Source organism: Schistocerca americana, chromosome X (assembly GCF_021461395.2).
Source record: "Schistocerca americana isolate TAMUIC-IGC-003095 chromosome X, iqSchAmer2.1, whole genome shotgun sequence".
Classification (NCBI taxonomy): Eukaryota; Metazoa; Arthropoda; class Insecta; order Orthoptera; family Acrididae; genus Schistocerca; species Schistocerca americana.
In genome coordinates this window covers 548,029,075-548,041,780 of record NC_060130.1, presented here as the reverse complement: position 1 = coordinate 548,041,780, position 12,706 = coordinate 548,029,075, and the positions used below count along the sequence as shown (strand labels likewise).

General features: G+C 40.8%; 1 non-coding gene across 1 annotated transcript; it reads right to left on the bottom strand.

Annotated features, from left to right (window-relative positions):
- Positions 1–787: 787 nt before the first annotated feature.
- Trnas-cga lies at positions 788–862 on the bottom strand. The gene has a single exon. It is a non-coding gene; the product is annotated as a tRNA-Ser (tRNA).
- Between the last annotated feature and the right edge of the window lie 11,844 nt (positions 863–12,706).

The window sequence follows — 12,706 nt, the reverse complement described above, 5'->3', positions numbered from 1 at the left end:
GAAATAGTGGTTGCTTGGGATTTTAACGTGGATTTATTGAAAAGCTCAGTCACTGAACAACTATTGCAGTCAGTAACACTATCATTCAATTTAGTTCCTACTGTGAACTTTGCTACTAGGATATGTAAATGCTCTGAGAATGCTATTGATAATATCTTTGTAGACAAATCTAGGGAAAAAAGTCATATCACAAAACAAATAGTAAATGGGCTATCTGATCATGACATGCAGAATCTTGTGTTAAATGTTGAAACTTGTCATGATAAAAAATCTATTAAATCTGAGTACAGGAGGATAATAAATAAGTCAAAAATTGAGAAATTCAGGAAATTGCTCAAAGACATGATGTTTACAATATGTCTGACTCAAATGGAAAATACAAAACATTCATTACTAAAGTTGCCTCCACTTTTGAAAATTGTATTCCCCTAAAGGTAACTCAAATCACACAGAAGTCAAAAAATAAACTCTAGATTACACAAGGAATAAAGATATTGTGGAGGACAAAAAGGACACTAAATGTACTATCTAGGAACAACTCTGATGTTAGAATTGATATGAATTACAAAGAATACTGCAAAATATTGAAGCAAGTAATACAGAAATCGAGGCAGCTTTATTATGAGAAAATATAATTACATCAGATAACAAAATAAAAAACCGTATGGGATATTATGAAGACAGAGACAGGTGGGGCCAAAAAGGAAGAGGAACAGATAGCTCTAAAAATAAATGAAACTTTGGTAACAAGTACATGTAGTGAAACTTCCTGGCAGATTAAAACTGTGTGCCGGGCCGAGACTTGAACTCGGGACCTTTGCCTTTCGCGGGCAAGTGCTCTACCAACTGAGCTACCCAAGCACGACTCACGCCCCGTCCTCACAGCTTTACTTCTGCCAGTACCTTGTCTCATACCTTCCAAACTTTACAGAAGCTCTCCTGCGAACCTTGCAGAACTAGCACTCCTGAAAGAAAGGATATTACGGAGACATGGCTTAGCCACAGCCTGGGGGATGTTTGCAGAATGAGATTTTCACTGTGCAGCGGAGTGTGCGCTGATATGAAACTTCCTGGCAGATTAAAACTGTGTGCCGGGCCGAGACTCGAACTTGGGACCTTTGCCTTTTGTGGGAAAATGCTCTACCAGGTCCCGAGTTCGAGTCTCGGCCCGGCACTCAGTTTTAATCTGCCAGGAAGTTTCATATCAGCGCACACTCCACTGCAGAGTGAAAATCTCATTCTGGAAGTACATGTAGTGTTACAAACCTCTTAAACAAGTACTTCACTTCTGTTACTGATAGCTTGGGGTTATCAGGTTCGGTGAACAGTGCATTGGAGTATCTGAGACCAGTCTTCAAAAGTAACTACATAAAAATGGAAATGACACTGACGTCTACCAAAGAAGTAGCACTCATCATAAAATCTTTAAAATCTATGTATTCCAGTAGGTATGATAACTTATCAACAAAGTTCATCGAAGAGTGCTCATGCGAGTTGAGTTCTGTCTTAAGTTATTTGTGTAATCAATCCCTTATCAGCGTAACATTTCCAGACTGGCTAAAATATGCTGAAGTTAAGCCTCTTCGCAAGAAGGGGGATAAAGAGCTACCATCAAACTATCGACCAATTTCACTTTTGCTGGCTTTCACAAAAATGTTTGAAAAGGTTGTGTCCAAACATCTCCTTAAGCATCTGACTGAAAATAATATACTGTCCAAGTCATAGTCTGGTTTTCTTACAGGTTCTGATACAGAGAAAGCCATTTACACTTGCAGTGAGAATGTGCTTAATTCGTTAGATAATAAAAGTAGAGGCTACTGACATTTTCTGTGACCTGTCAAAAGCCTTTGATTGTGTGAACCGCAACATTCTCTTAATTAAATTATAATATTATGGTGTCACCAGCAATGCTGCAAAATGGTATCAGTCTTATCTATCTTAGAGGAAACAAAGGGTGTCGTTGCAAAATACCTGTGCAGTAGGCAGTCAGTCTTCATCTGACTGGGAATTACTTACATGTGGTGTTCCTCAAGGTTCCATCTTGGGTCCATGGCTTTTTCTTACGTACATTAATGACCTCTCATCTGTTACATTGCCAGATGTTTTGTTTGCAGATGATACAAACATTGCAATAAGTAGCAAGTCAAGTAAAGATTTAGAAATAGCTGCTAATCAAATTTTCACTAACATTAATAAGTGGTTTGAAGCTAATTCACTGTCATTAAACTTTGAGAAGACCCACTATATGCAGTTCAGAACCTGTAAGAGATTTCCTTCCAGCATGAGTATAACATATGAAGACATGTAGACCGAAGAGGTTGACAGTGTTAAATTTCTGGGATTACAACTCGACAATAAATTCAGTTGGGAAGGGCATACCACAGAGTTGCTTAAGCGCCTAAACAAGTCCGTATTTGCCATGAGAATGATGTCAGATGTAGGAGACATGAATATAAAATAACTTGCATACTTTTGCTTACCTTTATTCCATTATGACATATGGGATCACATCATAGGGCAACTCATCAAACCGAGTAAAAGTTTTTAAGATGAAAAAGTGTGTGATAAGAATCATTTGTGGTGTAAATTCAAGAACATCTTGTAGAAACCTGTTCAAGAAACTTTGTATTCTAACCACTGCTTCTCAGTATATTTATTCCTTAATGAAATTTGTTGCACATAATATATCTCTATTTCCAACCAATAGCTCAATACATAATATCAATACTAGGAATAAGAACAATCTACATAACGACCTAAAATCGCTTACCTTGGTCCAAAAACGGGTCAAACATTCAGGGACATACATTTTCAATAAATTGCCAGCAACCATTAAAAACTTAGTTTCAGATAAAAGCACAGTTTAAACAGAGCTTGAAAGACTTTTTGATAGGAAAATCCTTCTACTCCATAGATGAAAACCTTAACAGAGACTGTTAAGCCAGCTTAAGTAAAAATATCTGTTACATTTCAGTTTTGACAACACTTGGTTACAACAGCCAAGATTAGGTATATTGTGTATGATAAATTTATTAATAGTGCGTAACAGTGTTTCATTCTGACAGCGCATTAATTCTGTAAATATTAGCTATTCTAGTTTACTGCATTGTATTAACATATTTCGACTATCTCCTGACAAATGATCAGGGTAGTAAGTATAAAATTCAAATGTTTTATGTTTTTATGTTATACTTTCTGACATGTTCCACGCCCACGAGAATTATCTCATTTTTTGGGTCTATGGAACGAAAAATGAATTTAATCAAACCTAATCCTGTTCTATAGTAAACGACAGTGTACTTCTGAAAAGGATTTACGCATTACTAACGATTCGACTGTCGTATATTATACAAGCAACCCATTGTAAATGAATTGTAGCATTCCTCATGTCTAACCTGAACAACGTTGACAGTGGTTCCACGTTAGTTAATTTCTCAAAGAGAAGCAGACAATCGACGACATCGGTTACCGCGCACAGAACCGTAAACATAACGTACCTCGAGCAGCAGCGCGACTTTCCTGGTACGCGGACCATTCAGTGGGTGCAACAGCAGCGAAAAAAACTATGTATTCAATGAATTTTTGGTCCGTGATTTCTTTTCACATCTACAAACGAGTTATATCACTGAATTTGCCTCATCGAGATCTTATATTGCAAGAAAATAGCAGAACTCCATTTACAAAAGTTCAAGTTGGTATTTATGTCATTAATGAAGTTGCAAGAACGCATTGATATTCGTTTCATGAGCACCTGGTCACTGTTCTTCTTGATGAAAACAGATTACAAGTATTTTTAACGGACCAAAATTAATTTGACGTGAAAAGTTAGGCGACTCACCCTGTATGTCATTGTGTCAGCATACAGTGTGATTCAGCTGAGCTGTTTATCTAAGATATTTCCTGAACCGTATAAGGTATCGTAATTCTGTTTCCACCCAAACGAATTATGAAAAAGTCCTTACTAAATGAATATAGTGTCTTTAGATAGCTATATTAAGTGGATAGATATCGTTATCAAATTGGTTTTTTTGTACTGGAACTATAGTAATTTCCACTGTTAGTATCGTTTTTCCAAAAGAGACGAATTCAACGGTGTTTCACTTTTCAAAATCAGATTAGTAGTTCCGAACTTAGGATTTAGCGGTTTTCAACATGAAACTGATTGCTGTCTTACACGCTAAATACCAATGAAGGTGAGTTATCTTTTATATTGATAACAAGCAGGTTGAAGAAATAAAGTGCTGAAGTTAACAACAAGCTTTAAACTTGGACTACGGAAAGAAAAGTTCGGTGGAGACTTTCCATAACACGAAAGCGTTAATGGCGCTGTAAATGTTTCATTATGGACCTGAAAAGTCATTCTGTTGTTTTACGAAATTTCCAGCAATAACAGAGGAAACGTTTGCTTTAACGGATTCTCTGAAACTCAGCTGAAAACTCGTTCATATCAATACTGCTGCCACCAACGTTTACGGCTGTCACCTACAATAAAGATTATGGAACACACAAACGCCGGAAACGAAATCAAACTTCTGACAATGACTGACCTTCGTCCCGTATAGGGGGGCATACAACGAACTCGCTTTCATAACGACACGTGGAAGAAATAAGTACGCAATGTGGCGCCTAAAACTCGTAAACGACCGCGAACGGAAACGAAATCAAACTTCTGACAATGAGTGACCTTCGTGTCGCACACAGTAGCTTACAGCGACAACGCTTTCATAACTATACGTGAAAGAAAGAAGTATGCAGTGTGGCGCCAAAAACTCGTAAACGACCGCGAACGGCAATCTGATCGTAAATTTTCGACAAAAGCAGTCGTGTAACAGCTCAAAGACATTCATATTGTCTGAGAACTCGTAGCCCTGCAACACAAGTCGCTGCGTGGACCGTTCTAGATAACATAGAAACCTTTATCAGAAGCGATATAAACTTGCAGGTCTGCTTCCGCTATTGAACTGTTCGGACACGTGGAAGCAATGAAATATTGTGCGACAGTCACAACCGTGCAGAAACTACGACAGAAGGCAAGCAAGGATAGAAATGGCACTTTTAGAGTACGTGTCTTTTCACATCTTGAGGTGTATGTAAACTGTTTAATATGAAATAGACAAGAGCATTATGTGATGCCAATATCGTTCTATGCAAAAGAGCAGCAACATGAAAATGCTAATAACTCACGCACTTAACACAGTTTAGAAATCTAGTAGAAACACATAATCGTAGTAGAGCAATAGTGTGACACATTAAACAGTTGTCAAAATGCCGAGAGATACAAGGAGTCAGAAATAATTGCTTTTTATATGCAAACATACCAAAGAAAGGCTGAAAATACGCCACAGAGTACATTGTTGAAAAACCATATGAATGTGTTAGGAGGCAATGGCAATAATTTATATTGAAATACCAACGGTGAAAGTAAATCTGTAACCATCATCAATCAGTCTCACAGAAATCATAAAACATCACACACATCCATGCCCGAGGCAGGATTCGAACCTGCGACCGTAGTGGTCGCGCAGTTCCAGACTGAAGCGCCTAGAACCGCTCGGCCACATCGGCCGGCTACATGGAAAACTGGGAGAACTTAAGTAAGCCAAGGAGACCGATGCAGTAGGAATACATAAAATGATGTGAGATTTGTAATTAAAAAAAAAACGCTTTTTATGCAACGACTACTACAACAATTGTCACAGCAAACACATCAAACGATACTATGATGAACTCTACACTAACAACAGGATGCTTATTCGTAGTTTCACTGCGTAACAACATCGACTTTGACTCATGCAGATTTGTAATGTTGTCACCATAACACCCCTCCCCCCCACCCTCTCCCTTATGAAAGCCTCTCAAGTCGAAATTACACATATGATTTCATGAGAGCTTTTGAAACTGAATACCAGCGTTATAACAGTCAAGTTTCGTTGCATCTCAACTAATGTTTAATTTCCTTCACTGTCTGTCAAATATGTAGTCGATCCAGCTTAGGAGGGATACTGCATAGTACAACTTCCTTCTTCCAGGACATAGTTGTTTCTACTGTTTTTGCAACACGCTTCATCACGTTTTCTCAGCGGATACAGAACAAAAAGACCCAAATGCACACACCCAAAATTGCAGTGAATATTTCGATTTTTGTTAAAAATCCAACAAAATACAGGCAATAATTTCCTTAAAAAAAGGTAACATAATTATTTGTAGCTGCAAAATACCAGAAAGGAAAGGATGACAAGATCTTACGTAACAATAGCAAAAGTTCCGAAACGAGCCTGGGTTTTAAAAATTGGTTTTAAAGGAAACGCCGTTGGCATATATGTTTATCGTTATTCAAGCCGGGAGAAAACTGAACTACACAGGAGTGCAACGAGGGTATGGGCCAGAACACTCGATATCTATCTCATAAATGTGTTCCAAGAACCATAACCGGCAAATTGAGTAGTTAGGTGAAGGAAGAAGTTTAATGCTTCTTCGACATCGAGGTCGCTAGATCATATGGCATACAATGATTGCCAAAGGAATCAACCGGTAAAAACATTCCAGCATGAACTTGAACTGATTTAAGGAAAAAGGTGAAAAAATACTAAACATGATTTTGAACCAGACTCCTTCTAACTACAATTCCGAAGTCCTACCATTGAGTTACCACGTTCTGTAAGATTTGAATGGAATGTACAGAGGGCGAACACATCCAGTTCCTATCTTCTATTCTTGATGATAAGACTTACATTAGCTCATTCTAGAGCTTGCGTTCACTTCTCGCGACGTGTCTTTATACTCTTCTCCATGGCAGAGATTTCAAGGATTGAGGAACAGAAGCCTGAGCTGGCCAGCTCAGTACTCGGATGCTAAAAGATATTTTCACCACTGACGTTAGGCAAGAGGAGGATAGGGAGTGGCCTACAGTTCCTGCTCATTCTAGTAATCTCTTGACAGTTTCCCATGAAGTAAGAGTATACAGCACTGATGAACATCCGGGTCGTTAGGCTCGACGTACACCTTGCCATTAACTGGAGAGGAGAGGAAAAGGCTATTGAGCCATATACACTGAAATGCATACAGTTTATTTAATTAGCTTTCGGGTTTCTTAAGCCTTGTAGCAATTGTATTATTGTTCCAAAAAAGTCGTCGTTGAATATTCTCATCGCATCCAAATTTTCTTTTTTCTTTGAATGTCGTATTTTTCATTTCATATTCTAAATCAGTATTGTTTGCTGATGACATATGTCTATGGAATGGCTCTAAAGAAAACCTTCAAGATCAAATGCACGCTTGGGCAGAAGCGGCTAAAGTACACTGATGTGACAAAAGTCATCAGAGACTTCCTAATATTGTCTCGTATCTCCTTTTGCCCGGCGTACTGCAGAAACTCGACATGGCATGGACTCAACAAGTCGATGGAAGTCCTCTGCAGAAATATGTTGCATCTATAGCAATCCATAACTGCGAAAGTATTGCTGGTGCAGGATTTTAAGCCCAAACTGACTTCTCGATTAAGTCCCATAAAAGTTCGATTGGATTCATGTCGGGCGATCCGGGTGGCCACATTATTCGCTCGAACTGTCTAGAATGTTCTTCAAATCAATCGCGAACAGTTGTGCCGTGGTAACAGGGAGCACTGTCATCCATAAAAATTCCATCATTGTTTGGGAACATGAAGTCCATGAATGGTTGCAAATGGTACTCCATGTAGTTTAGTCCGTTCCACGTAAACACAACCCACACCATTATGGAGCTACCACCAACTCGCACAGTGCCTTGTTGATAACTGGGAGCCGGATCGGAGTGGCCGCGCGGTTAGAGACGTCAAGTCACGGATTGCGCAGCCCCTCCCGCCGGGGGTCGAGTCCTCCGTCAGACATGGGTGTGTGTGCTGTTCTTAACATAATTTAGTTTAAGTAGTGTGTAAGTCTAGGGAGAGATGACCTCAGCAGTTGGGTCCCTTAGGAGTTCATACACATTTGAACATTTGATAACTTGGATCTGTGGTTTCGTGGGGTCTGCGCCAAAATGGTTCAAATGGCTCTGAGCACTATGGGACTTAACATCTGAGGTCATCAGTCCCCTAGAATTTAGAACTACTTAAACCTAACTTACCTAAGGACATCACACAGATCCATGCCCGAGGCAGGATTCGAACCTGCGATCGTAGCAGTTTCGGGGTTACGGACTGAAGCGCCTAGAACCGATCGTCCACCACGGCCGGCGGTCTGCGCCACACTCTAACTCTACCATTAGTTCTTACCAACTGGAGTTGGGACTTCTCTCATTAGGTCACGGTTTTCCAGTCGTCTAGGATCCAACCGATATGGTCACAAGGCCAGGAGAGGCACTGCAATCGACGTCGTGCTGGTAGCAAAAACACTCGCGTCGGTCGTCTGCTGCCGTTGCCCATTAACACCAAAGTTCACCGCACTGTCCTAACGTATACGTTCGTCGTATGTCCAACATTCATTTCTGTGGTTACTTCACGCAGTGTTGCTTATCTGTTAGCACCAACAACTCTACACAAACGCCGCTGCTCTTGGTCGATACTTGAAATCCGTCGGCCACTGCATGGTGAGAGGTAATGACTGAAATTTGGTATTCTCGGCACACTCTTGACACTGTGGATTTCGGTATATTGAATTCCCTAACGATTTTCGGAACAGAATATTCCCTGCGTCTAGCACTATCTACTACTCCGCGTTCCAAATCTATTAATTACCGTCGTGCAGCCATAATCACGTCGGAAACGTTTTCACATGAATCACCTGAGTACAAACGACAGCTCCACCAGTGTACTGATCTTTTATACCTTGTGTACGCGATACTGCCTCCATCTGTATACGTGCGTATCCCTTTCCCATTTGTCGCCTTTAGTGCATATGGTTTAATGTTCTGCCAGGAGAAAAGTGAGATGATGATCATGAAAATGCATGGACAACCAATGGGTTATGTCGAAATGGAGCTCAAACTGTTACAGATGACCCATCATTTCAAATGTCTTGGCAGTGTTGTCTCGATAGTATTTCTAAAGAAAGGAATCACGTACAGAATCCAAGCAGGTAGCAACTTCTGTGAAATAATGAAAGAACTAATGTGGGGCAAGAAAGTGCTGCCAAAAAGTAAGAGAATCATCAGTGAAACCTATTTCATTCCTATTTTGACATATTATTGTGTAACACGGGCCATGAGAAGTAGAAAATCAACAAAACTGAGACAGCTGAGATGAGATTGGTCCGTAGCATTGTCCGAAAAAAACATCGAGGGATAGAACCATAGACGTGGAAATCCGAAAACAGGCTCGAACTGTAGGATTTAAAGACAAAATAAAATCGCAGCGGCTGAGATGATAAAGACATATGCGACGCATGGATGCTAACAGGCCACCAGGACCAATGTTTGGCTTAAAATTCAGAGATAAAAGACCAAGAGGAAGCTCAAGAATCATGGAAAGTTCCTGTGCGATAAGAACTGTGTGAACTGAGCTACCCAGTGAAGACTTACAACCCACTCTCCCAGCTTCAGTTCTGCCAGTATATCTCTCTCTCATTTTCGAATCTTATCAGAGAATCTGTTGAACACCTAGTTGGACTGACACTACTGGGAAGCACATGGCTGCTGTGATGTCAGGACCTTAGGAGAGAGATACTGCAATAATTGACACTTTGAGGTCCAGACATGATCAGCGCCTGAATAGCTAAATCACCAAGAGAACTGCCTGCAAATGGCAAGTTTCCGGGTCGTCCTCCACGCAGTATTATTCTCTGAAGAATTTACCATATGCTACGTGTTACATATGAGACCGTACGAAGCATTTTGATAAAAACGGGAAGAACGCTGTAAATAGAAATATTAGTCACTTTTTCCTGCGAGAAGTTTAAGTACAACTTCAGTTGGACTGCTTTCATTGTTGTCCTACAAAGAGATCTCTACGAAATCAGCAGAGGCATTTGCTAAAAGAAGGACTTCAGTACAATGTTCACAAGTGCGACTTACAATCAGATGTGGAGTGCTGGGACCAGCCGTATTCTTTTGAAGCCGAGTCGATGTTACAGCTGAGGAAATGTCACACTGGAGTTGCATTCAGGTCCGTTAAAAAAGTATATCATTCTATTAAAAAAATCATATTTGCTTCAATATCTCGATCGATACAAAAATGAAGACTATCAATGCGAAATTACGTGCCCCTACGTGTACCACCGTTTGCCGAAAACCTCGATTCGATATCTGGAACAGTTTACGAAATAAAAGTGGTGTCATGTCTTACGTGACTCGCTCTGAATATCGACGCATCGATAAACTCTAACTTTATGAGAAGAAACGCGGTTGAAACAAATTTATATCATAATATGTGTGGAAATGCACTGGAAAGAATGCAGTAGCAACAATTTAGAAGAACTTAATTCAAGGATAGTTATTCGTTGTTATGCGGTCGCGAGCAAAATGGAGCACCATGAGGATGACGAAATGCGCACACGACTTGCCTCTTCAGCGGGGATTCTGGGAGACGTGAAGGCGGTAGAAAGGCGACAGAATGGCCTGTCCGTTTATACTGCGCCGCCCGCCGCCACTGTCGGCATCTCTCCGTCTTCCGGTGATCAACCGCCACTCCTGCCGCCCTCACAGCAACAGCGCGTAGCTACGCGGTCAGAGCATTTCTTTCCCCCATTTCCGGATCCAACGATGCCATACTGTGGCTATGTGCTGTCTGCCATTTACGTATCCGCTTCGGACGATGATATTCAAATGCTACTTTACATTAAAGTAAGATAATAAAATAACGCTGTGCGACAGGGTTCATGATTTCTACATATTTATTCTATATCCACATACATATAGCGCAAGCCACCGTATGGTGCTTGGCGGAGGGTACCCTGTACCGCTTCTACTCACTTTCTTTCCTGTTCCGATCGTAAACAGTGCGAGAGAAAAACGACTATCTAAATGCCTCCGTACGAGCCGTAAACTCTAATTTTAGCCTCGTAATCCTTACTCAAAAGATACATTGGTGGCAGTAGAGTAGTTCTGCAGTCAGCCTCAAATGTCGGCACTAAATTTTCTCAGTAGTGCTCCTCAAAAAGAAAGCCGCCTTCTCTTCAGATATTCCCACTTGAATTCCTGAAGCATCTCCCTAATACTTAAATGTTGTTCGAATGTGCCGATAAAAAATCTAACAGCCCGCCTCTCAATTGCTTCGATGTGTTCCTCTAATCCGACCTTGTGTGAATCCCAAACACTCGAACAGTACTCAAATGGTTCAAATGGCTCTGAGCACTATGGGGCTTAACTGCTGAGGTCATCAGTCCCCTAGAACTTAGAACTACTTAAACCTAACTAATCTAAGGACATCACACACATCCATGCCCGAGGCAGGATTCGAACCTGCGACCGTAGCGGTCGCGCTGTTCCAGACTGTAGAGCCTAGAACCGCTCGGCCACCCCGGCTGGCCGAACAGTACTCAACAATGGATCGCACTAGTGTTCTAAAATTCCTAAAATTCTTTCCTAAAATTATTCCAATAAACCTAAGTCGACCGTTCGCCTTTACTGCTACAAGCCTTACATGCTCATTCCATTTCATATTGCTTTTCAACGTTGCACCTAGATATTTAGTCGAGTCACTGTGTCAAGCAGCACACTTCTAATGCTGTTCTCGAACATTATGGGATGTTTTTCCTATGCATCTGCGGAACTTACATTTTTCTACATTTAGAGCTAGCTGTCATTCATCACACCAACTAGAAATTTTCTCTGTCGTCTTGTATCCTCTTACAGTCACCCAACGACGATACCTTCCCATCCACGACTGCTGCTTACCCTGTTCGCCAGATCATGAATTTATATAGAAAATAATATCGGTCCTATTAAACCTCCCTGGGGCACTCCTGATGATAGCCTTGTCTCTAATGAACTATCGCCGTCTAGGGCAACATACTGGGTTCCACTACTTAACAAGTCGTCGAGTCACTCACATATCTGGGAACCTATTCCGTAAGCCTGTACCTTCGCTAACAGTCGGAAACGTCACTGCCCGTAGTAAATGACAGGAAGTCATTTAGCTAAACCGAAGCTACATCTGTGGTTCCCTAATAAGGCGTTATGTTCCCCCCTGCTGTTCGTATATTAATAATTTCATGTGACTCAACAGCCTGGTGCAAATCTTTCAACTGGACGCCACTTTGGTGCCTTTCGAGTACTTAAACTACCCCAGTTATCCGGCTGGGAAAAAGAAGCCTACGTTGTAACGTGGCATATGAACTTTGTGTTGTGTCTGGGAGAGTCTCTCGTCAATGAAAGGTGAATGCTAGGTTGAAAGCAGACTGAAAAAAATCGGTAATCGTATCAGAATTCGATTCCGTGATCTTATGATTTCCAGACACGCACTGTATCACTAGAACACGGCGGCAGTCTCCGCTACTTACGGTCTATACAAGCGGTTGTGAGACAAACTGAGCAGCCCTCTTAGATTTTTTGCAGACGATATCGTCGTTTAACCTTCCAGTAAAGTTGTCGAAAGATCAAAGTGAATCGCAAAATTTTTTAGACAAGATATTTATATTGGAGCGAAAATTGGTTCTGGCCCCGAGTAATATAAATGGTGAAGACCTCCACGTGAAGAAAAGTATTTGTTACAATATATACTACTACTCAAAACAAATTCTGGTCAATTTCGGTTATACAATGACTTCCATAGATTTTTAGGTTGTCGATTCAACTA